This window comes from Cryptotermes secundus, unplaced genomic scaffold (assembly GCF_002891405.2).
Source record: "Cryptotermes secundus unplaced genomic scaffold, Csec_1.0 scaffold2721, whole genome shotgun sequence".
Classification (NCBI taxonomy): domain Eukaryota; kingdom Metazoa; phylum Arthropoda; class Insecta; order Blattodea; family Kalotermitidae; genus Cryptotermes; species Cryptotermes secundus.
Window position 1 is genome coordinate 1 of NW_019733910.1, and position 27268 is coordinate 27268.

The following is a 27268-nucleotide window of genomic DNA, read 5'->3' on the forward strand; positions in this document are numbered from 1 at the left end:
CTGACCGTCAGTTGCAACGTGACTCAGACTCAGACTCAGCAGAGTTATTCAGTTCATCGGTTCAGTCCATTCAGTTCAATTCAGTCCGACTGCAGTCTACGATCAAGCCACACAGCAAGCAACTTCAGCCAGTAGGCTTTTGTCGCCAGCGCTCGGTCTTCGGTTACATCGGCAGGCTGCGTCAGGCACGATTGCCTCGACCCTCCGGCGCTCTCACACCCGACTCACGGGGGCACCGCGCCTGGACTCGTCGGTGGTCGTGTTACGGTCTGACTCACTGGGCTTCTGGCGTAGCCACTGCCTCATGGCTCCTACGACCGCGCTCAACGACTAGCCTTTTCACCAGCCATTCACCTTAACTAGCCTTTCTCCTTACCGGCGCGCGCCCCGCTACCTCACCGGTCAGTCATTTCAGCAACCACGGTCCTTTTCAGGGCCAACAAACTGTTCCGAAGAATTGGGTTGTCATCGGAGTAATGACAAAGACTACACACATTGATAAGACATTCCCACAAGTTTTTACCCGCTTTTTAGGCATAGCTAGATTATAATAATACTGGAAAGTAGGTAAAAATTCATTATATGCATCATTTACTGAAGTTTGCCTAAAAACAGGTTCCAAGACTCCTCCTCCAATAGGTAGTTTAGGTATTGAACATGATCTTCAGTACAAGGTCTAACTGTCCTGAATTGTTCTTTAGCTGCCTCCTTTTATTTATATGCTGCATTTGTACTTATAATATTTGTGCAAAATGATCAGAGAATCCTGTTGCAATTACCTTAAAGTTGTAATCCCATAAGTATTTATTTAATATTATTTGATCTATCGCTGTTTGACTTCTAAATCCTATTCTTGTTGGGACATCAACTAGTGCTTGTAGACCGTATGAATTTAATATTATTTGTAATTGAGGATTTACACTGTTACCCAAGAAATCTATGTTGAAATCGCCTACAATAATAATGCTCTTCCTTTTGTATATTAAATTATTTATTATAGTATCCAGTATTTCAATAAATGTATTAATATTACTATTAGGAGTTCTGTAGACACGAGTAATAATTGTATTGAATTTTGTAAAGTTCAACCATACTGGCCTCGAAATGTTCTTCTTGATTCATGCTTTCAAACTGATTATAGGGCTTTGCTTCTAGATTTGATTTAATATAAATACACGAACCTCCATGCCATTTATTTTTCATACAAAATTTTGAAACAAGGGAATAGTTTTTTAAAATTATTAGTTAAATTAGTTAATTAGTTAAAATATATATTAGACTTCCTTTTCCGGTTTGTATTGCATGTATATTTATTTATACCTTCCTTCTGCGACAGCTGTTCTTCCATATATTTAAAATATAATACCTTGTCAAGCAACACTGTTTCAATTATGAAGTTCCTCTTTGCATTGTGACAAAAGAAAATGTAATATTATTACACAGGAATTAATACAATGAGTATAAAAATTACATAGAATACAGTAATTTTAACAAATAAGAGGGAAGCCAAGGAATAGGAAAATAGATAAATTATTATGGAAGGTATAATATATCTATGACCAAAAGGGAAAACAAAAAGAGACAATTTAGATACAATTAAAACATTTACAAACTACTTGAAAAACACTGTAAGAACAGTGTGCAACTGCATTAGAACAATGACCACAGATGGCTTATAACACTTAAAATAAATAAAAATTATTGACAAGAAAGAGTTCACATTCCTTCCTTCTACATTATTCAATATTAATCATATCAAGAATTTCTGGATAGGCAGAATCACTGCAATAAATGTTTATTACTTGGTTATTTTCCATTAATGATATTATCACTACTTACAAAGTTTCTATATGAAACAGACATAAATTGCATAAGACATTCTGTACACTTGTCATCTTGCACAGTTTGGCATTAAATGGTTCAATTATATCAATAATTAAATTATAACACATATAATAGACCTCTATACAGTCACAAGAATGCATTTATTTATGCAGTATGTCCCAGGAAAATTGGTACCAAAGAATATCAACTGAGCTTTGAAAAATAATATTTCATAAAATCTGAGGTTTTTGTGGCTGTGAAGATTCAGATTGCAATCTTTTGAGTTTTGACATTCTACAGTCTGGTAAGTGGGTGCCAATGTTTTGGAGGAACACCACAATATGAACATATGTCATGGCTGATTTCTGAAATTTTGATTTTCAATCTTTCACAACACATGTTGCAGCTGGAAGACCATGCAATAAAGCTCATTTCCACCAATGTATTATTAAAAAAATATGACATAAAACTGATTTTAAAGTCTGTGTTACCATGTCGTTTATAATTAATTGAATAAACCAAAAGAATTATACAAATTATGTTACTCACAGAGACTTAAGAAGTGTTTCTACTATATTTCCACTATAAGAACATTCGTTATATATGGCAACACAATGAATCAGGAAGCTGTATCAGTCTTAAAACACAATGAATCAGGAAGCTGTATCTATCTTACATATCACTGATATCAATTAATAATCACTTAAGAAAATATTCAGTGACGTCTACTTATGGCTTGTAACCCATAAGGTAAACTGAAAAGATTGAATGAAGCCTGGCATGTTATATCTGGTTGGAAACCTAGAATTGTTCAGAACTAAAATATAAATACCGCAAAAATTTGTAAAGTGTTTAAAATGTGAAAGAGGAAGATACCAGAAAGCTGAACAGCCAGTAATTTAACTATTGTGACATGTTGACCCCTACCTCCCCAGCGGTAACGTAACGCTCGCGTAATAGGCGAGTTCCCGCCCCGCCACTCCCCTCCGCGGTGACGTCACCGAGGGATATCGCGGTCGCTAGGCAACGCGAGTCAACAGCGGCGACGTTACGATAGTAACAGCGGTTACCTCCGCTAGCGTTACATAGCAACACAGCGCCAGGCAAAAAGGGTGCCTATTACTTGGCCGTTTTCCATATGGTCCGATCAAGGCTACATGGGGAGCAGCGAAGGCTATTCACAGTCAGTTGTACTGAGTCAGTCAGTGAGTCCTGGAGCTACCGCCGAGTTAGCCAGCAACTAGTCAGTTGTATTGTGGCATTTGGAGTGTACTAATTGTGATACTGCAGATAGCAGTAATCGTAAATCTGTAATTTGGGTGATTGTATGNGCTAAGAGAAAGAAATTAATTGAAATTCTCATAGAAGTCAGATAATATACTCAATTAATTGATTATGGAAATATATGAAACTTGCACATCTTAAAAGCAGTAAAAATGGTCAGAAATGTCTGAACGGAAAGAAATTAATCAAAGTGCGAGAAAGGCTTATTCTCTCACCATTATTATTCATCACATACACAAACAAAATAATGAAGAACTGGGCGATCATCCAGGCATCAAAACATCTCAATTAGAAAAAAATTCTAAAAATGCCAAAACTATGACATTTTGAAAGAGTCAGGTCCTTCTGGTCAAATGTCAACATGACCTACAGTACTCATCATACAATTTGAATAATAAAGCCACAGAATTTTCCATAGAATGAATGGCTTTTATTGGAACAAATCAACAATTTTAAGTATTTGGGATATAGCATATTCTAAAAACATTTTCAAATTATCATTAGTTTCTAGGCATACAGCAATACATATTTATAAGACACTAGTTAAACCAATATTACCTTATGGTAGATAGTGAATCATGGACAACAGGAAGAGCTGATAAGAGAAGTCTGATATCATCAGACATGTGTTTCATGAAAACTGTAAGATACACTCCTTCCCACATAACCATAACCTAACCAAACCAAACCAAACCAAACCAAAAGAACCAACCAAGAGGAAAAAGAAATTTGGGAAGACTTTAGAAACAATGGAAGGATTCTGCTTTATAATATTCATAACTGGTCTCTTAATAGGCCTATTACTGGAAAAAGTTACGATTACTATAAACAAAAGTCAAATCAGCACTGAGGGAGTTACTTGACATTTAACAGACTGATTTTGTAAATAATATTATACATTGCTTATTTTAAAACACTTTAACACAGCATCCAGCATACAAGATTTTTCTGACTGCACTGAACACATTATTAAGACCACTGATGCACTATCATTCAATGCATCGTTGCAGAAGTGTAAATATCTGAGGTATATGAAAATGGATGTGTTCAAATGTGATGTACAGTTTTATCATTCATATCAGAGTGAGCTTACTTACACAAGGCAAGTACCATAAATATTTAAAACCTGGTACATGCTTCATATAAAACTGTCACTATCAGAAGAAGAAAGCAATAACAATACATTACAATTTCTGAGGAAAGTAATGCAAAACGTAATGAATTCACACTCAGAACATCATATTCTGTACTTTCACTGATTTATTTACAAACATTCTGCATGCCACTTCACAAATGTGTTGCATTATACAGAGAAAGGCAGTATCAGTTTTGCCAACATGTTGGAATGAAAGCAGACACCACAAAACACCTACTAAAAATGTAACCTGAAGCTGCTATATAGACAGAATGCCTTAGGAATAATATTTTAGCTACCTGATGTTTGTTGCCTGTGTTCCAAGTAAACTGAAGATATACTCTGGAAATCTTAATAGACTTATAACAAATAATGACATTATAGGGAAGGCTTATAGATATGAATCCTAGATTATATGCAACAAACACACACTGCAGACCACAAGTCCTCTAAGGGGATAATACAATTATGTGCTGTGGAAAACACAAACTTCTCGTTTCCAGCAAGGGTAAGAAGTAAACTAAAACTGTGTAAGATAGTCATCATCATAATCAGTAATCTGTCAGATGACAGGTCTACAGTCTCTTCAAAAACAATTCCTCCACTTAATGCGAACTAGAGCTTTCTCCTTCAAATGACAGTATCCTCTTCTGTCCCCAAGGTCATCCAGCATCTTCTTACGTCTTCTTCCTCGTCTTCTTCTCACATCTATCTGCCCCTTTATCTTTCCTTCAATAACTTCTTTTAGAAGGCAGTTTCTGCATAAAACATGACCAATCCAATTAGCCTTCCGTTTTCTTATTTCGTGTAGGATATTCCTCTGCTCACTGACTCTAATTAACCATTATTATAAAAGAGCACTATGATGATGGCAGCTGGATTCTGACTTGGGGTAATGTTACTTGCATGGAAACAATGTGATGCTAAGCCTGCTGGACCCATGCATCCACTGTCACAAGAGTGCAGCACCTGCTGAGGTGCAGCTGGTTATAAACCCAGCAGAAGCCTTTTGAAGTTTGTGTACAAATGACTTAAAGCAAATGTTCAACTGATTAAAAAAAGAGTTCAGTGGTGTTTTCACACTCCGAGTTTCAGAACTGGAGCTTATTTAATTTGCTGTAAAATCCTCTTTAGTAAAGGACCACTTACTACCATATATTAGCATGTAATTAAATATATGATAAGTTCTCATTTTGGAGTTCACCTAATAAATTATTAAAATGATAAAAGTAACATGCAATTTACGTACTGTAAATAATTTTCCAATAGCATCTAGCAGGATCATTATACACTGACTACACACTGCAATTATTGATTATACATTTAGACAATAAAATTATTGCTGTTCGGTTTGTTCATATTCTTCTAACGTAACATGGCTCATCTACAAAAACTCAATGTGGTTTACAATCAAAATGCTTTATTTTTAATTATGCATGGACTAATTAAATATTTAAATAGATTAAATATTTAGTGCCTGGCTTTTATCTCTGTGCTTAAGTAGCCAATTCTACCCCAGCTATTTGCTTTATATATATTGTAACGTGTCGGCAGACCAGAGGAGTAACTTCTATGGAAACGTCAGAATAGACCGTTGCATAAGAAGTAACAATAGCGATACTGTAATTCCAACAGTGAGCCGTTGTACCGAGAACATCGAATCTCCACGGTTACGAGAATAAGCGAAGGTTCCCACAGAGACAACGCGATAACAATGGGTTATTGCGTAGGGAACGCGGAACCTACAATGCAACGTCTCCACCGCTATAACAGAGGGTTCGTTACCTAGCAGCTGCCAAGGTTATAAAAGCTCAGCTTCGACGAGAAGTTTTCAGTTTAGGAACATCCGCTGGAGAAGACAGTTGAGGTGTCACAGGGAATAGTTCCGGTACTCGTGATTGTGTAAGCGTGAAGAACGAACAATAAAGGTTCTACAGAATTCGACAACGGAGTAAAGTTATTTGTAGCGTGACCCACAAAACACGCTACATTGGTGTCAGAAGTGGGATTCGAGCTTAAACACGCCTTGATTTAGGAAGAAGTACTGAATTTACACAAAAAAGGGGAAAAATGGAGAAGCAAGGCATTCAGCTACTACTCGAGATGCTAAAAGAAATGAGGGCCAACCAGGAAAAGGCGTCGGCCGATAGAAAAGCCTACATGGAAGAAACGGAGGCTGATAGAAAACCTGGCGGGAAGAGATGGCCGCCTGGCGAGAAAAGATTGTTGCAGAAACTGAAGCCACCCGAGCAGAAACAAGAGCCATCCAAGAAAGGACGGCCGCCATGCGAGAGAAGAGGTTGCAAGCCAATACGGACGTCTGGCGGGAAGAGACGACAGCCTGCCAAGATGTATTGGAGCCAGTCTCAGTGAACACGAAACCTGAGGCAACGCAGAGAGAAGAAGTCCCCGTAGATGACGCCCTGAGAATACTGGTCGGAGAACCGAAGAAAAGGCGTAGGGACCAGAAACTGGCCGCGGAGTGCCGCTGCCAGACAGCGAAGGATGCAACAGGGGAAAATCGTGGGCCCCAAAAGGAATTGGCCATCACACACAAAACGACATCCCGTCGCGCGACAGTGGCACAACGTTGGAGAAATGACTCCAAGAAGGAAGCTCCCAAGGGAACCTTCGGATGCCAGCGTAAAGAATTGGCTGACGCCCGAGGGACAAGACGCCGAGAGAAAGCGGCACGGAGAACGCCAGTAAACAAGAGGGTGTCCCTCCGTGCAAAAGTAGCACGACGTAGGGGACACATCATGTGAACCAACCCAACTTGGAACAACGTTGCAAGGGGAGCCCCTAAATGGCGAAGACTTCAGCGGCCGCACCAAAGGAGCGAGAGGACAGCCAGTCGGGCACTCAGGAAAATCATCGGGCTAAAACTTGTGAAGTTACCAGCGGGACTCCCCAGCGAGTTACCGAAAACTAGACACTGGACACTGTGGAGGGGCCGACCCCCTCCAAAACGAAAAAAGGGAAAGGACCCTTATGGGAGGAACCGGTAACTTGGAAGTACCGGCCGCCCCAACAAGAATGAATGGAGAACGAATGAATGTGAGACAAGGCAACCGACAAATTCTGGACAACGGGAGTGCTCGGGGGCGAGCACCACCGAAGAAAGGGGCGGATGCGGTTGGACGGACACCGCACGAAGATGCCAGCAGACACCAAGGCCGAATGCAGACGTGCAAGCAGAACACCGCAGAATCGAAACCGAGGGAGAACCTTTAGGCTGTTCGGGGACGAACAACCTTTAGAAGGGAGCAGTGTAACGTGTCGGAAAAACCAGAGGGGTAACTTCTATGGAAACGCTACAATAGACCGTTACAGAGGAGACAACAATTGCTCCATTCTAATTCTAACAGGAGTCTCCATGGTTATAACGGAGGGTTCGTTGCCTAACAGCGGGCAAGGTTATAGGTAGCCCAGCTTCAGCGAGAAACAACGAGTCTCGGAATAGTCTTCGAAGAAGAAAGTCGCGGAATAGTCTTCGAAGAAGAAAGCTTCGGATCGCCCGTCTAAGAAGTCAGTTTGGAATATCCGTCTAAGGAGTCAGTCTCGCCGGAATATTGTGAGCAGTGATTGTAGCACTGCAAGTGTAACGCCTGTAAAGTGTGTGTAAAGTGTGAGCGAAAGGAATAAATCCGCTATATTGGGACCACGGCGTGAACTTATTTGTAGCGTGACACACAAACACGCTACAATATATTATATATAGACACAAAGTTGTCAAGTTTTTACTTTAATAAATAGGAATGTGTTCCTTGCATTAGTCATTTTCAAATTATATGTGAAAGTAAAGGTTACAAGTGATATTATAAAATTTGAAAGAATGCAAATTTAATCACAGCAAACCACTGATGTGGAATTTTTAGCTGTATATGTAACTTGATACAGAAGACTTAATATTTTTATGACACAATACTGTAACGTGTCTTGTTACTGAAGACGCCGTTCGGATTGTTAATCGGTTTATTTTACAACCTACAAGTATCGGCAAAAATTAATTACAACACTTGCTGGGTTTCACAATTTATAACCCTATTCGCAATATTCAATTCACACTGTCTCCAGTAGTCTACACATTTCATAGTACGGGAGCTATATAAGTGTCACTGTATCACACACTCCCAATTAATTCTCAGGTATCACACACTGTCACTGATTATCAAACTTTTACTCGTTCACTGCTGACTGGAGAACTGTCGATCACACACTAACTGTCTCCGGGGATGGCTATACGTTAACTCGGTGACGGCCACATTTCAACTAACTCACGCTTACGGCTCAGCCGTCTTTTATTCCGTTGCCTGTTGCCCGCGTCAACAGCGTCGTTGCGTGCCACGTCACAGTAGGAAGCGGTGTAGCGTCATAGTAAGATCTGGTGCCACGTTGTCGTGTTGCGTCAACATGTCACAATACATATGACATTTATCAAATGTTCTTATGACAAAAGCTGATAGCCAGAATGTACAAGGAAAATATAATTACAATTGATTCTGTATTTCAGCATCCCGTTGCAATTGTTCAAATTAATGTCCATTATTTATCGTCCGTCATTATTGCAACACTCTTCCATTCACCACTCAAAGTCTGTCCAGGGTGTTTTGTCTCAGCAGCTTGCCCCTCACGTTTGTAGCCTACTTTGCAGTTATGACTGCCATATGCCCTTGGTTTGCTTGTTTCCTCCACAGCATGTGGTGTTGTCTTTACTAGTAAAGTACTACTAATAAAGACAACGGCACACACTGTGGAGGAAAGTAGTAAAATACTACTAGTAAAGACAACACCACACGCTGTGGAGGAAACAAGCAAACCAGGAGCATATGGCAGTCATAACTGAAAAGTAGGCTACAAACGTGAGGGGCAAGCTGCCAAGACAAAACACCCTGGACAGACATACATTTATGAAAATGGACGACACCTCATGTGAGGTGAAATAATAAGCCCCAAAATAACGTGGGTATAATAGAAACTCTAAAGGGATTTATCTGGTTTTACCTTGAAAAGAGGGATACAGAGTGTAATTTTAACATGAACTAATACAATGTGGCAGCTTTAACACTATTTAATCAGTTCATGTATGTTGACAGTCTCAGCTGTGTCCTGTGAATATTGTGAAAATTTCCTATACTTGTTCTCATCTTTGACAGTTCTACAGTAAAAGTGACATCATCTTTGACTTTTAAAATGATTTTTTGTAAGAAAACTGTAGTAAGGTAAAATTTATGGAAGTAGAAATGGAAACTAACCAAAGCAGGGAATCACAGAGACATCAGTAAAAGGAAAATTTTGTATTTTAGTCCTTCTTTCAATAAAATAAGTTTTCTTCCTTTCCTGTATAATCTGAATTAAATTGTCCTTTATTTATAAAAATAGGACCTGTTCAGAAATGAGTAGGCATAAAAGGGATATTTTCATTCCATATTTGTAAATACTTATAAATTACATTTCTCATTAGATATTGGCAGTTGTCTTCCTTCCCTACAATTTAACATGATAGTGTGATATGACATTTTTTATTTTGCTTATAATACCATGTTAGTTAAACTGTCCATTAAAAGAACTTTAATAGAGTTCACATAATGCTAGGGTAACTTTCCAAATATAGTAAACTTTCTGTTATTAGGGTTGATGAAAGGAAAGGAATTACCAGGAATAGAAAAACACAAGTGAAAAATACATATATGTTTAAAAACAAAATCCTGACAGATACGTTTTTCACCCATCCTTACTTATTGGTTATGTATCATACAGAACTACTTTATTTCATATTATCTTTGCTTGTTTTGATAACATTTTCTTCTTTTTTTCAGTGTAGGTGGTAACAACGCTTAAAATATTCATCTGTAATCATTATTTCTCTGTTTATACTTCTTTGTGGCTATGGCACTAGATAAGAAATATAGTGACAGTACTATCTTACACTTGTTAACAGATGATGGAAGGTGTACTAGTGAAATTAAATCCAGGATTGCCATGGCAAAAGCTGCATTTAGCAAGAAGAAGAATCTTTTTACCAGCAAATTGGACTTAAATTTGAGGAAGAAACTAGTGAAATGNTGGTGAATGGAAGAATGTTGCAATATTCATGGACGATAAATAATGGACGATAATTAATAGCTACATATAACTGTTTCTTACATACAGACAATATTCATACCTCAAGTTCCACAGAATACACCATTACATGGGCCTGAATGAAACTTACAGAAGATAGTAAAATGTAAGCAACCTTATGTGCACAACTGAAATATTAAAAACAAATATCACACAAACAGCTACACCTCAAAGTGAAATGAAAGAAGGAAAACTGAGCACTGTAGTTTGAATTTAAACTACCCTAATTCTATATATTGTGACTTGTTGCGCAACGGAGGACCCCCACCTCCCCAGCAATACGTGGCGGTAACGTAGCGCTCTCGTTACTACGGTAATAGGCGAGTCATCACCCCGCCACTTTCCCCACAGTGATGTAACGCGCAACGCGCGGTGACGCAAATACGGTTCCTACTGTGACGTGTCATGCAACGACGCTGTTGACACGGGCAACAGGCAACAGCGAACGGAATAAAAGCCGGCTGAGTGGTAAGCGTGAGTTAGTTGAAATGTGGCCATCGCCGAGTTCAGTTGTAGTCGAGTTAACCTGTAGCCGTCCCTGGAGACAGTCAGTGTGTGATCAACAGTTACCCATCTAGCCAGCGGAGAGTAACGAGTTAGCCAGCAACCAGTCAGTTGTATTCTGGCATTTGCAGTCTAGTATTTGTAATACTGAATATAGCAGTATTTGTAATACTGCAAATAGCAGTAATTGTGAATCTGTAAATTGTGTGATTGTAAGAGCGAATGTGAAATAGAAATCGCCACATCCAGCACGGCGTGAATTTATTTATCGCGTTATACTCCCAACAAGTGACAATATCTCCAGACTCCTGAATATGCAAACTTATAAGATAAAAAGGAAACAGAAACCAGCTCTATGAAGGCAAGACCATTATTAATCACAACAGTATCAGAGAATAATCATTTCTAATGTAATATTTGTTATCTTAGACCTATAAGGTCACTATCATTAAAACAAATAATGAACCAAAGCAAACACTTTTTGATTATTTTAACAACAATTTAGGCTTAATACAATTAATGTAACAATTTGATTTCACTTATGGAATTAAGTAAACAGATATTTATCCTTGTTCCAATAACTTATCAATATAAATTCCTTTCAAAATTTGTTGTCTGTTACATGTAATCAAATATATATCCTATAAAATATATACTTTTACATTATTTTTCAAAGCTCAGTTTCTATCAGTCCAATTATTCTGCTGCCTTTTCAATGTTGGAAGGTAATAGGAATAGTATTTACACGCTAAAGGAATTATTGCCCGTACAGGTACTCCAGCTTCACTCCTGTTTATATTACCAAATAAGCAAAAACGCCCACTTTTTGCCTAGGTTTTTCTTGAAGTGAACTTTACTGAAATAGTGAAATTGTTTATTCATTATGATAAACTTATAAATATACACTCCTGTTGACATCTGTTCTACTGTTTGCCACCATGACAATACTGAGGCATCAATTTAAATATCTGCCAAGCAGGTAAACAGCAGCTGACATAAATAACATATATCTATATATAAATAAAAATGTAACTATTCGTTTGGCCCTGATCGAAAATCTCCGAAAGTTCTTCATCGATTGCTTTGAAATTTTGATACAACGTTGCATTCGAACTCATGCTTGTTTTTATATACGTATTATATAGATGTCACACGTGTGACAGGTAAAAATATTCTTCTTTTGAAGAACAGAATTGGAATTTGGAATTCGGAAGAGTCACCCCTATGGAAACGCTAGAACAGACCGTTGCATAGGAAGTAACAATAGCAATACTGTATCGAATCTCCATGGTTACGACGAATACATGGAGCGTTCCCACAGATACAACGCAATAACAATGGGTCGTTGCGTAGGAATCGCAGAATCAACAAAGCAGCACATGGCTGAAGATATTTTCCGTCGAATACGCAAGGAAAATTCCAATATGATGATGGATTTCACAGCAGAAATCTACAACGAAGCGTTGATAGTTATCAATTATAATTGAAGATTTGTTCTTAGAAATCGCGAACAAAGTTCTCAATCAATTGTGAATGCCATCACCGAATCGATCTGCTGTTGCTTCGTTCAATGTAGAATTGCGTCGTGAACTAATTTACAAGACGGGTGATCTTTTGTCATATGTGCAATCAAATATTCCTAAGCTAACGCTTGAGCAAAAAGGCATTTACGATCAAATAATGCAAACTCAATAACGGGGTTGCAGAATTCTTCTTCTTATATGCGCCAGGAGGAACTGGTAAAACGTTCCTAATTAGATTGATTCTGGCAGCAATTCGATCCCAAAATGACAGCCTTAGCCCTTGCGTCGTCCGGAATAGCTGCGACATTGCTACCAGGTGGAAGAACTGCTCATTCCACTTTGAAATTGCCATTGAACATGCAATTGATTGAAACTCCCACGTGCAACAATTCCAAAGGATCAGGCATGGGAAGGGTATTGCAGAAATGCAAACGTATTTTTTGGGATGAATGCACAATGGCGCACAAAAAATCGCTCGAGGCTCTTCTTCGATCATTGCAAGATTTGCGTGGAACGCATTAATATTGCTTGCAGGAGATTTCAGGCAAACATTACCTGTAATTCCTCGATCGAAACCAGCGGACGAAATAAATACTTGCCTGGAATACTCTACTTTGTGGCTACACGTAAAGACGTTAAAATTAACTACAAATATGCGTGTCCAGCTGCAAAACGAACGATCGGCTGAGATATTCTCACATTAATTGCTGGAAATTGGGAACGGAAAGGTGACGGTTGATCTGACCTCAGGACGAATTTCGTTGCCTCATAACTTCTGCAATTTAGTGACGTCAAAAGAAGAATGGTTGAAAAAGTATTTCCCAATATTCAAACCAATTATAAGAATCACAATTGGCTGAGTGAACGAGCTATTCTTGCGGCCAAGAACAAAGACGTCTACTAACTTAGCAATACCATTCAGTCTAACATTCAGTGCGAGGCACTCACATACAAGTCCGTCGACACTGTTGTGGAAGCAGATGATGTGGTTAATTATCTAACAGAATTTTTTAATTCACTCGATCTGCCACAGCAACGCATGGCCGGGTACAGCTAGTTTATCTATATAAATAAAAATGTAAATGTTCGTTTGTTAGCCCTCGAATATCTCCGAAAGTTCTTCACCGATTGCTTCGAAATTTCACACAACTTTGCATTCGAATGCGCGCGTGTTTTTATACACCTACAAGCTGTACCCGGCCACGCCTGAATCCGGAAAGTATACTTCCATGGAAACGCAATAACAGTTGCATAGGAATTGCCGAAACAACAAAGGCGTTTCCAAGGAGATCAAAGGATAAGAGGTTCCGTTGGGTAACAATGGATGAAACCGGAAAGTATACTTCCATGGAAACGCAATAACAGTGGGCCGTTGCATAGGAATTGCCGAAACAACAAACGCGTTTCCCCGGAGATGAGAGGATAAGAGTTTTCGTTTCGAAACAACGGATGAAACCAAACACTTCTACAAGGTGTTCTGTGCTAGCATTTCCTAAGCAACAGACGAAACTAACTCTTCTATAAAGTATTCCCTATCCCGTCCGAACGCTGACTATATGTATAAGGCGACTCTTCAGTATCACGAATGTCTCGAGTATCACGAGGTCACAAGTATCACAAGAGATTCCGAGTGAAATCACGGCACATATCCTGAGTTTGCACTCAGAGTTTTGGATTCAACTCTGGCAGAGTTTCCCCGGTGATAGACAACAGAGGCTGTGTCGATTTCGTTAGACAGCCACAGCAACGCGTGGACGGATACAGCTAGTATGTTTATATATACATTAGTCAGTTCCCACCACCAAAACAGCAGCATAAAAACATCACTTCTGCATTGCAAAACTACTTACGGGCACCTAGCAGCCAGATTATAGATGGAGAAATGGGGAAGACTGGATAAAAGGGTTTTACATATATAAGATTATTAGCTCTAGAAATATAACACAAAGCACAGAGGAGGTGTAGAAAAGGTTTTATATTAAGAACACTGTCTCAATTTAAATAAAATTAAACAATTAGAGGAGGAAGGGGATAATTTTTACAAACAATGTTTCTTCCTGAAACTGGATTCATTACACAAAAGTGTGACTGTTCTAATGCTTGATACTAACATCAGAAAGCATTTATCTGTAATAATCATCTTCAATGAAACATAAATCCTATGTATCCTGCTCATACAACAAAAAATCAAACTGAATGCCTAAAGTGACCTGGGCAACAAAGACCTTTAACACACAACTGCTCATAAATAATCAATCACACAACATATAAATCACAATTAACCAAAGACAACCACTTTTTTTAACTGTAATGCCTCATGTAATGGCATACAGTGTTTATTGTCTTGTTTCATTTTCTGTCAATCAGAGAAACATGTCACATTTTACACCACCATTTATTTTGTCTTGGTCAACACATACTTATTCTCATGATCCTGTACAGTCTAAAGTAACACCCCACTTCTCCACTGGGGTGCTACCTGTTTTCTGAATCCATGACCACTTGTTTAAATACTCCTGTTGGCATTTGACTCTTCACCTCATGGCTGTCCAGTGCAGTTCTACCATCCTTTGCAATAAAATGGTGCAGACCTGATGCTGAAAATCCACATAAAAATCACATTAAAACAGACTGCAAGCACAAGAATAATTTTGTTTAAGAATAAAGCAATCACACATTTTTTAGAACTCCTATTCAAGGACATGGCTTCCATAAATTCATGTCTAGGATCATATAAAGAAGTACCCCTTTCCCTGGTCAATTCTGTCTAGTACAGATGACGGGAAGAAGAGCACAATTAAATACTGAACCTCATTATCGATTTTCTTCATTTTGTTCCACAATTCGTTATTTCTAGCTCTTCACCAACATTTACTTATTGTTCTCTCACACTAATGTCACCCACATCTGAAAAATTTCTCATTCACTCATTTACTCAAAATCTTTTTGTTTCTTTACAAACATGGCAAAATTAACACCATGCAAATACATGCACAGTGAGTTAAAGAAGATATACTTACACTCTTGTAGTTCAGGGATTCTCAGATTGTGGTCTACATAGAGCATTAGGCCTTTGGAAGTTCCTCATTACATTGGTGGGAATTTTACAGCTAACCAACTTATTAAGGTAGAAAGCTAAAATTATCCCTGGGTCTAATTAATTAATTAATTAATGAAAATACCAAGAAGATGTGGGGGAGTAGAGGTATAGCTCCACCATTCTTAACCTCGGCACTAGATGGAGGCGAGTGGTCAGCTTCACACACCTGCAGCTTCTTCCCCTGGGGAAAGAGTCCCTGATAACCACTGTATAGGAAGATGAGTAGGCCTCAAAGCTGATCTGGATGTTATGGGAATGAGAAAAAATCTTGCCTCTACTGAGAAACAAACCCCAACTCCTCAGTCGTCCAGCTCATAACCTAGTTGTTGTGCTGACTGAGCCATCCTAATTTCCAACAAGCTTTATTATTAAAGAATAAAGGCACAGACGTGCTTCTGGGGCCACTGTGAGAACTGTTATATTGAACGACAGAAAACTATACCCAAGATATGTACATATGTACAATGCAGCTTCATGCCATTATTTTATTGACATTAAAGAAATTAAAAAACTAAGAAATCCACAATCTTTCCAGGATGACGTTATGCTACTGGTACCCGATTCATCTTCTTCTAAATTGACAGATCTCAAGATTTCATCAATGACGCTCTCTGGGTCCACTCTTGTCGCTTCCAAACATTTCCATCGGCCCCCCTCTTTGTATGTTTTCTTGCATTTCTATAGAGCTGCCTATGCTCGGTCACGTGACCCAGTCTCACTTAATCCTGATCCAGAACTTGGATTTCTCGAACAATAAACACAAATCTCTAACAGCTGAACACACTGAATACTAGTCACACCGATTAATAGTGCTGCTCATTTCACAACTGTACAAATGAGAGTTGCATCCGTACAATACAAATAAACTAAATGCTTCTTCTTTGCTTTCAACAAGGTCATAAAATCACCATTCTGATAACATACAATTCAATACTTCTGTGGGATATCATATTAAGAGACAACCACTAGTTGAACGGTCCTATAGTATTTATTACAGTTGCACCGTATACACAGACGAATTTGCATTTGAAGAATTGAAGAAGAATAATAACAATAATAAACACACTGAACCAGAATTGTAGAACTGTAGAATTTGGAACTGTGACTGTGACTGTACCTTCCCTTGTAACCTACAGTCGGACATATAGAAAACAAGTCACTGTCTGTATTATTGTGGGTTTTGCCTAGCCACAGCTGTTTACTCGTCGTTGCTAAGCAATGAAGCTTGCGGTGTCACACTTGCTGAATGTGGGCAGTTCCCACATCATGGTACGAAATGCGGAACCGTGGTTGTGGTTTCGTCGGCTGCGGGGTTGAAGGTATTGGTGGTGGTCCCACGGCCTCTCTCGTTTAACATGTAGGCAGGTTTGACCCTATCGGTTAACACGGTGACCATCCTGCCACGCACGGGGATTTGCATTGTCTTGTCCTTCCGTGATAGGACCTGGTAGGGGCCTCTGTAGAGGGGCTCCAATGCTCTGCGAGTAGTGACCTGCCGGAAGATGACGTGCTTGCATTTCTTGAGATCACTGTGCACGAATGTAGCCGGGGAGGCATGGTGTGTTGCTGGAATTGGTCTGAGGCGGGCCATATATTGGCGAAGTTGGGTGATGAGGTGCACTGGATCCACTGGGTTGGCAGTCGGAGTTAGCGCAATCCTGGTATTCTTAGTGGCTCGCCGTACACGAGCTCAGCTACTGATTCCTGCAGGTCCTCTTTGAATGCCGTGCGGATTCCGAGGAGAACCAGGGGTAGGGGTTCTGTCCAGTGTTGGTCTGCGTGGGAAATGATGGCTGCCTTTAGTACTCGGTGGAAACGTTCCACGACTCTTTAGTCGCTGGGTGGTGAGCAGTTGTTCGGGAGAGTTGAATGCCATAGAGCTTGGCGAGGGAGTGGAAGATTTGAGATTCAAACTGACATCCCTGGTCGATGGTAATGGTCTCTGGGCAACCGAAGCGGGATATCAAGCCGGTCAGTAGGGCTCGTGCCACTGTGTCGGCTGTGATGTCCGGGATGGGGATGGCTTCTGACAAACGGGCTAAACGGTCGACTGCAATGAGGCAGTATATTTAGCCTCCTAATGTCGGAAGGGGTCCAACAAGGTCTATTTGGACGTGAAGAAATCTGGCTGACGGCGTTGTAAAGTCGCCCAGGGGAGTGACTGTGTGGCGGGAGACTTTGGAGCGCTGGCAGGATTGGCAAGCTCGTGCCAAGGTGCGGCAATCATTCTGAATGCCTGGCCACACGAAACGCTGTGCGACCAGTTTTGCCGTTGCTTTGGTCCCTGGGTGCGTCAAATCATGGACGGACTGGGACACTTCGAACCGTATAGGAGCTGGGATGTACGGCCGAGGTGTCCCGGCACAGGTATCGCAGTAGATGGACACCGTGGTACCGAGGATTGGTAGCTTTTCGAGCCGCAAACGGTGTTTGACTGCCAAAGCGATTGGAGCTCGTCGTCGCTGACCTGCGATGCGGCCAATGTGTCGTAGGATGGTGGCGCAGTGACGGACTTGAAGCGGGAGAGCGCATCGGCAAAAACGTTGTCCTGTCCCGAGATGTGTCGGATGTCGGTCGTGAATTGTGCTATGAAATCCAGGTGGTTGAATTGCCTAGGTGAGCATTTGTCCCTTTTCTGCTGGAAAGCGTAGGTGATAGGTTTGTGGTCTGTAAAGATGCTGAATGCAGCTGAAGATGCTGGGTACAATGTGAGTGCAGAGGCCCATGAACTCTTTGATCGACGAGCTTTACCATCCCGCAACATGGCGTCGAACTCGGCTTTTGTGATAGCGAGTCGCTCCGGTGCCAGTCGCCGTGGTCGGCAGGTTACTGGTGGGCTAGGTACAGTCCTGATATGTTGGACGGTGTTGTGTCGTATCTCGCGCTGGACTCAAGCTGGGCGGGTCAGTTCCGGGAAATCTGTGAGGAGGCTGTCGATCGGTGTGTTGCTGCTGATTGTCTTTACACTGGGAATCAATGCGTTGGCCGCTGAGCCCGGGACTGACAGCTTCGTGACACCGTCCAGAATGGGGTTGTTTCGACAGTCCACCAGGGGACCGAAATGCGACAGGAAGTCCACGCCGATGATAGGATGCGACACGTCGGCCACCACGAAGCGCCACGTGAATTCTCGGCGTAGGCCTAAGTTGAGGCTGAGAGGCAGCCATCCGTATGTGTGGATGGTAGTGCCATTAGCCGCACACAGGTCATAGTTGGTAGGTTCCATGCATCGATGGACGAGGCCCGAACTTCGTGTCGATTAGGAACCGCCGTTTGCTGACTGTCCGTTATGAAGAGGCGGCCTGTTATCGTAGCGCAGACATGTGCCGCCGACGATGTCCGCTGCGTCAGGTTCCCTGTTGGCGGTAGGAGCAGGGCGGAGTACAGTTTTGTGCCCGAGCGATGAAGCGGCGGTTGTACCCGCAAATACTGAATGTGGTGTCGCCCCGGGAAGGGGATCTGCTGCCGGGCCGGCGATTGTTGAAGGCGGGGCGGGGACCCTTGGGACTGGAGCCTCTGTCTCTCCGTTTGTTGTCGGACTTCCTGAAGCGGGGGTGGAGGTGGTCCTGTTCGGTGTTGAGTGCAGCCACTTGGCGGGAGAGTTCAGCGATCTCCTGCCGAAGTGCGTCGATGTCCGTGGGTTCATCAACGCTAACGAGCGCTGACTGGACTTCGACCTCCGAGATGCGGCCCGCACAGAGGGCTGCGGCCTCCAAGTTGCCCTCTTTCTGGCCGGCGAGGAAGCTCTTCACGTTGCGTGGTAGCCGGCTGGTCCAGACGTTTCGGATGACGTTATCAGACACGTCTGGTGCGAGACTTTTGAGGTACCTCAATTTCTTCGACCGTGAGAAGTTGCCGGAACGCTGCTCTGGCGATGAGAATAGCCGCCTCACAAGCTCGGTTCTCAGTAAGGTGTAGGGGCCTCGTTCGGGTGGAGAGGTGATGATATCCTCCACCGCTCTGAGTATCGGTAGTCCAGATGTGCGATGACGTGGCAGAACTTGATCCGCTCGCTGGTAATGACGGCCAAGGTGAATTGCGCCTCGGCCTGGGCGACCCACATGGCCGGTCTATCGGGCCAGAACGGCGGGAGCCGCACGGCCATTCTGGGCAATTCTGCTGATGAACTGTCTGCGGTTTCCATGTTCAGTCGGGGTCACCAATGTGGGATGTCATATGAAGAGACAACCACTAGTTGAACGGTCCTATAATATTTATTACAGTTGCACCGTATACACAGAAGAACTTGCGTTTGAAGAATAATAAGAACAATAATGAACACACTGAACCAGAATTATATAACTGTGGAATCTAGAACTGTGACTGTATCTGTATCTTCCTATGTAACCTAGGGTCGGGCATATAGAAAACCAGTCACTGTCCGTATTGTTGTAGGCTTTGCCTGCAACCGCTAATTACTCGTCGTTGCTAAGCAATGAAGCTTGCGTTGTCACACTTGTTTGAATGTGGGCAGTTCCCACACTTCCAAGCACTTCCAGAATAGTCCCAGATTAAGCCATATTTTCTGCTGCTTCAATAATTTGGGACAGGCAAAAAGTAAGGAAAGCATGCATGATCATTCGTAAGTCATCTCAATTTACTGTTTCTATTTTATGTTGTTTAATGGGACTACATCTCTTTCAGTAACAACTAATAAATTGGATGAACATGAAATACACATTAGATATATTGCAACAAAAACATCAGTACAATTTAACTTCACACTGCAACAGTTTCTAGTTTAAAACTGTTTCAACTAACTACTTCTTGAAGTAGAGACCTTCTTCAGAAGTTGACTATTATCCAACCAAATTTTGGATGCACTTCTCACCACTCTCATGCATATTACATGCCCCAATCCTCTAATTCTCTACGATTTCATCTCCTTAATAATATTTCGCAAAGAGCATAAATTATAAAACTCCTCATTATGCAACACTTTCCACCCACTTATTATTTCCTCTCTTTTAGGTGTTCATTTTACTCAACATCTCATTCTCAAACACCCAGAGTATTCTAGATGAAGTGAAAACTCTTGCCTCCACCAGGACTTGAACTCTGACCCCTTGGTCATCCGGTCCGTAGCCAGTCGCTATATGGACTGTGCTATCCCAGCTCTTGGTCATGTACTAGTAGTAATAAAATAAGAATGTTCTAATCAGAATTATGAGAAATTTAGTTTGCCTAGTGACCTGAACATCTGAGGGTTGCACATGCAAGGCTGCACTGAATACAGACTAAAGGTCTGAAATCTTGGAGACTGTCTCAGCCTGTATCATCAGACACTGATAATGGAGGAAGACACAATCTACAAAATGCAAGATTTTACTCTATATGGATGTGGCTGATTACCCAAGACATAATTGCATTTATACCAACGTGAACCTTCCAAATTGCCTGATTAATGTTTAACTTTTTATAATATCAGTTTTACCTTTCTCTAACATTAATCAATTGTTCCTTCACAAGATTGAATGTAGAATACATTAGCTTAAATAACAAATCAGCTTTAATGTTATATTTTAGCGTCCTGTTGCACTGATTTATGTCCATGATTTATTCTGACGTCTTACAGTGTATACATTTATTCACCTTACTCTTCTCTCTTGCACTACATGTTTCAGCACTAAAGTGCCATCTTCAGGTGCTTTCCTATGTACGTCGAACTACTTCACTGCATGCCCTGTTGTTTTATACTAAAATAACTGAAATATATATTCGTCACATATAATGATAAATTTTAAATATTAAAACTGTTTAGGATTTGTTATCCTTATGTCGTATCTCAATAGGAAGAATACTCCGATAGAAGAAGATAGGTGTGACTCGCATATTGAGATACGACGTAAGGATGACAAATCCTAAACAGTTTTAATATTTAAAATTAATCATTATATATGATGAATATATATTGTGACATGTTGAGCTATGGATGACGCCCCTCCTCCCCGCCAGCCGAAGTGAGCCGAGCGGAGCCGAAGTTAGCCGAGTCCCGGCACCCTGGTAGCTATGCAACGCGAGTCAACAACGGTGACGTCACCAAGGGGTACCGCGGGTTGCTAGGCAGCGCGGGTAAACAGTGGTTGCGAGAGACGACGGTAGTAACAGCGGTACACAGCGTTGCTAGCACGACAGCACCAGACAACAGTGGTGCCTATTACGTGGCCGTTTTCTGTATTGTCCGAACGAAGCTACATAAGGAGCAGCGAAGGCTATTCACAGTCAGTCCTCGAGCTACCTCCGAGTTAGTTCCGAATTAGCCAGCAACCAGTCAGTTGTATTCTGGCATTTGGAGTGTAGTATTTGTGATACTGCAGATAGCAGTAATTGTGAATCTGTAATTTGTGTGATTGTAAGTGCGAATGTGAAATAAAATTCGCTATATCAAATACGGCGTGAAGTTATTTGTCGCGTTATACGCCCAACACGTTACAATATATTAGTTATTTTAGTATAAAGACAACAGGGCATGCAATGAAGTAGTTCGACGTACATAGAAAAGCACCCGAAGATGGTACTTTAGTGCTGAAACATGTAGTGCAAGAGAGAAGAGTAAGGTAAATAAATGTATGCACTATAGGACGGTCATATTAAATGATGGACATAAATCAGCTTTAGTTAACATTACCTATTAATTTCACTTTATTTATTTATTAGTGAACTTGGTTGTACAAATAAGTTGCTGTACTAGTAGCATACTCCTGTTTCAAAGGCCTCCCCATCTTAAAGATTTCAAAGCAAGCACAACAATAATACTAGCCACACAGCAACAAAAATTTGTCACAAAATATAACTCTCCAATCATGAGCCCTACCTGTGTGTGTGTGTGGTTGTTGCTGAAGAATCCATCTGCTGGCCTGTCTCTTGGGGAGCTAGGACTGTGTTCATGGAGCACGCCTGCAGCGGAGGAAGCATAGGAGTAATGAGAGGTGAACCCCAGGGTGGGAAGTGGAGTTCCTGATGGTATATAAGCAGGAGCTCTAATGGAGGGCGTTACAGTGCTCCTGGCAGAAGAGGGGTTAGCATAAAATGCCGGAGGAGGAAACTTCAGGAACACATCTGCCACTGAAGGGGATATGAGACTCCTCAAAAATGAGTCACCTACATTATTCTGTTTTGATCGAGAAGTCGTGGGACTCTTGCATGACAAGAATTGACTCCAGGAGGTATCCATGACAAATGTGGTGCGTGACGTAGGGGCAGCTCTGTGGGTAGTTGGAGAAAGAATGGGGGGTAACTGAGGCATCCACACTGGCCAAGATGGAGACCTATTAAGCCCACACAGAGAGTGACAGAGAGAAGAGAGAAAGAAACAATCAAATGCAATGGATGAATTTGATTCATGCAATAAACAATTATTTGTGTTGTGATCATGCTCAAAAACCACATTAGAATATTTAAACACAAATCTGTTCAATAAACTACATCCATGATCACAACAACAGAGTGTACCAAAAATGTATTTACTTTATTCATTATTCCTTAGCACTAAAAAGGTAAAATGTCTACTATTGTGAACTGTTCAAAATGCCCACCATCAACACTGATGCCCTGTTGACAGTGATGTATGGTAGACAGACCAACTTGTAGGCATACTACTGGAGAAACAGACATACAGACATATTCACTCTCAAGTCTTCAGGTCCTCCCGTGTGCTTTCTGGCACACAGGCACACACTTCCCCATAAGTAAAAGTCTAGTTGCCATAGGTTAGGAAATCAGGGTAGATGTTTGAAATTTCTGCTACACCCTATATTCCAAGTAAATGGGTATTTAAAAAACCTCACGCTCTTCCAGTAATGTGATGAAATTTTACCTTGCAGAAAGTAAGCATTCTTTGGTGTATAAGAGGCAGTCAAGCGAAAACGGGTCATCATGCATAACTCACACGGCGCCCAATTTGGTAACACTAGAATTTGCTTACGGTACGAACATCTGGTGGGAACTCGGGAAAGCACAATGACAACGTGCCCTTGCATACAAGTGTCTGTTTAATGTGGTGGAAGTAAGGTTAACACTAATAGCGGCCTCTGTAGTCTGGGGGTAACCTTTCCAACTAATGACTCAAGGTACATGGGTTCAAACCCGGCGGAGGTGATGGTTTTTAAGGGCGGAAATATTCAAGGAACAAGTCCTCCGGGAGGGACTTTAAGCCATGGGTCCCGTGTCGTAGCTTTACGGCACGTAAAAGATTGTCATGTCTCTAGGAGACCTCTGAGCAAAATTAGGCAAAAGTTTCCAACTCCTCCGGAAGATGGGGAAGCATGAGGGACCACTGCCAGAGAAGGCCGACCTCGCTGGCAGAGCGGGGCTGATGGCGAGCACCAGTACTGGAAAGGCATGGCGACAGTAGAAATTAAAGGGGGACGCACAATGGATCAACAACTGGTCGTAGTGCATGGGGAAACGCACCCCATCCAATAATGAATGAATGAATGGATGGATGAATGAATGAATGAAGGTTAGCACTAGGCGTGGTGGTCCAACATCAGTAATGGAGGCAGGTAAAGAAGAACAGCGAAGTGTAGTGCGCTTCTTGACTGCTGAAGGAGTAGGAGGACGAGAAATTCATCATCGAATGTCTGTTGTTTACGGCAAACATAGCTTGTCACGTTCGGGTGTACTGGCGTGGCATAAGAGACTCCGAGCAGGACGTGTCGCTGCAAGATGATGCTCGCCCAGGAGAGGCTCATCGTGTCATCACTCCTTATGTTATTGCTACGTTGGATGGTCATATCAGGGCAAACCAACGGATCACTGTGGAAGAAATTAGTTTTTTGATGGGAATAAGTAACGGTTCTGTACACGCCATCGTGATAAAATACCTGCTGTACTGCAAAATCTGCGCGCAGTGGGTTTCACATCAACTCACAGAGGAACAGAAGACTTAGAGAATGGCTGCATCACTGGGTCACTTGCAGCGATACCATGAGGAAGAGCATGCTTTTCTGTCCTATACTGCCACTGGGGGCGAAACTTGGTGCCACCATTTTGAACCCGAGAGCAAACGGCAGAGCCAACAGTGGAAACATGTGAATTCTCCCCCACTGAAGAAATCCAAAGCCACACACACACAATTTCCGGTAAAGTGATGATGACGTTCTTCGACTGCAAAGGCCCTCTGCTTGTCGAATTTCTCGAGCATGGGGCCACAATCAGTGCACTTCACTATGAAGATACTTTGCAGAAACTGAGATGTGCCATAAAGTCTAAACGCCCTGGAATGCTATCAAACGGCGTTATCCTTCTACATGATAATGCGGGTCCCCACCCTGAAAACTCTGGGTGGAATACTGTATAGAGATTTGGTTCGGAAGTGCTTCAACATCCCCCCTACAGCCCAGATCTCTATCCATGTGATTTTCACAATTTTAGAGACCTGAAGAGAGACATTCGTGGATATTGGTTTGCATTGGACGAAGACGCGTGTGGCTGGGTAGAGATGTGGTTCTGTAGACAGCCCACAAGCGTTTTCAAGGATAGGACTGAATCTCCCAGTGGGATGAATGTATTATCAGTTTTGAGGATTACATTTGAGATAAGAAATGTTCTTTAATATTGTGACATGTTGCGCAACGGAGGATCCCTACCTCCCGAGCGGCATGTGGCGGTAACGTAGCGCTCTCGTTACTGCTTGTCGCGCTACGCAGGACACCACTCCCACCCTCGGCGGCGGTGACGTGCCGAGCGGAACCGAAGTGAGCCGAGAGGAGCCGAAGCGAGCCGAATCCCGGCTCACTGGTCGCTATGCAACGCGGATAAACAGTGGTTGCGATAGACGACCCTAGCAACAGCGAACGGAATAAAAGCCGGCTGAGCAGCAAGCGAGAGTCAGTGTGTTAACGACAGTTCTCAAGACAGCTACCTACGAGTTAGTTCCGAGAGAGTTCCGAGTTAGCCAGCAACCAGTCAGTTGCATTCTGGCATTTGGAGTGTAGTATTTGTGATACTGTAGATAGCAGTAATTGTGAATTTGTAATTTGGGTGATTGTAAGTGCGAATGTGAAATAAAATTCGCTATATCAAATACGGCGTGAAGTTATTTGTCGCGTTATACCCAATACGTGACAACTGGTGTCAGAAGTGGGATTTGGACTTACACACGTGATCGATGAGATTCGAACTCAAGACACGTGACAATTTGGTGTCAGAATTGTTTCACGAACTTGAACACGCCTCGACAAATAATTGAATTATTGTGCATCAAGTACTTTACTGCTACAAAATGGAGATGCAGCGAATAATCGAAATGTTGGCGAAGGTTGAGGCCAATAGAAAGAAAGAGAAGGAAGAAATGGAAGCAAATAGGAAAAAAGACAAAGAAGAAATGCTGGCACGGATGGACGCCAGCATGAAATCCTACCAAGAAGAGACGGAGACCAAATGGAAAACCGGCCATAAGGAACTCCTAGCCAAAATGGAGGATGACAGGCACGCCTGGCGAGAAGAAATGGCCGCTTAGCGAGAAAAGACTGCCGCGGAGACAAGAGGAATCAAAGCAAGCACGGCACAAGAAGAAGAGGTCCCCGAAATAATACCGGTCGGAGAGACGATGGCCTGCCAAGAGATGGAGGCACGTCTAGAAGAAGAAGAGCCAGCCTCAGTGAACATGACACCTGAAGCGGCAAAACAACGAGAGGTACCCGTACAAGACGCCGAAGTAAAGCCGGTAGGAGAACCGAAGAAGAAAAGGCGCAGGGACCGACATCAACGAAATATGAAGAAGCCGACGCGGGAAAATTGCGGACCCCAAAATAAATTGGCAGTCGTCAGCAGGAAGGTGTCCCGCCATGCAAGAGTGGCATGGCGCCGGAGAAACAGCTTCAATAAATCTTGGACCCGAGGAGACTATGAATCCCGGATGAAGTCGGCTGCCATCTGCAGGAAGATATCCCGTCGCGCGACAGCAGCACGACGTTGGAGAAATGACTTCAAGAAGGACTCTCCCCAGGGAACCTTCGGATACCAGAGAAAGGACTTGGCTCCACCGTCTTGTACCAGCAAGTGGCGGGAAGTCCAGAAGGAACAACGACGTCAGCGAGTGCAAACAAGGCATCAAGAGCTGTTACGTCGACATAAGGAACCTCCGAAGAAAGGAATGATCAAGGATTGGACCTTGTGGAGGGGACGATCCCTCCAAAACGGAAAAAGAGACTTCAAGCAGAGGAGGAACCAGTAATGTAGAAGAACCGGCCTCCCCAGAGAGAGTGAATGTGCCATAGAATGAAAGTGATGGATGAATGGGACACAACTTGATCTTCTGGCGAGCTGAAAGGAAACTGCTCGAGACGAGGTGGTCTTAAGAAGGGAGCGGTTGTAACGGCCGGAGAACAGATGCTGCAAGAACAGCCTCCGAAGCAAAGGAACGGAGATGCACCGTTAGGCTATTCGGGACGAACAGCCTTAAGGAGGGAGCAGTGTGACATGTTGCGCAACGGAGGACCCCTACCTCCCCAGCGGCACGTGGCGGTAACGTAGCGCTCTCGTTACTACTTGTCGCGCTACGCAGGACACCACTCTCCCCCCAGGCGGCGGTGACGTGCCGAGAGGAGCCGAAGTGAGCCGAGCGGAGCCGAAGCGAGTTGTCACGTATTGGGTATAACGCGACAAATAACTTCACGCCGTATTTGATATAGCAATTTTATTTCACATTCGCACTTACAATCACCCAAATTACAGATTCACAATTACTGCTATCTGCAGTATCACAAATACTACACTCCAAATGCAAGAATGCAACTGACTGGATGCTGCCTAACTCGGAACTCTCTCGGA

At 42.2% G+C, this 27268-nt stretch overlaps 1 long non-coding RNA gene across 1 annotated transcript in view; it reads right to left on the reverse strand.

Moving 5' to 3' along the window:
• Positions 1–5082: 5082 nt before the first annotated feature.
• LOC117282624 overlaps positions 5083–27268 on the reverse strand; it is a 25302-nt gene continuing 3116 nt past the window's right edge. Inside the window, exons 2-3 of the long non-coding RNA XR_004513437.1 lie at positions 14873–14990; positions 5083–5212 (exon numbers count right to left, since the gene is read on the reverse strand). This is a non-coding gene — a long non-coding RNA (uncharacterized LOC117282624). The remainder of the gene's footprint in view (positions 5213–14872; positions 14991–27268) is intronic.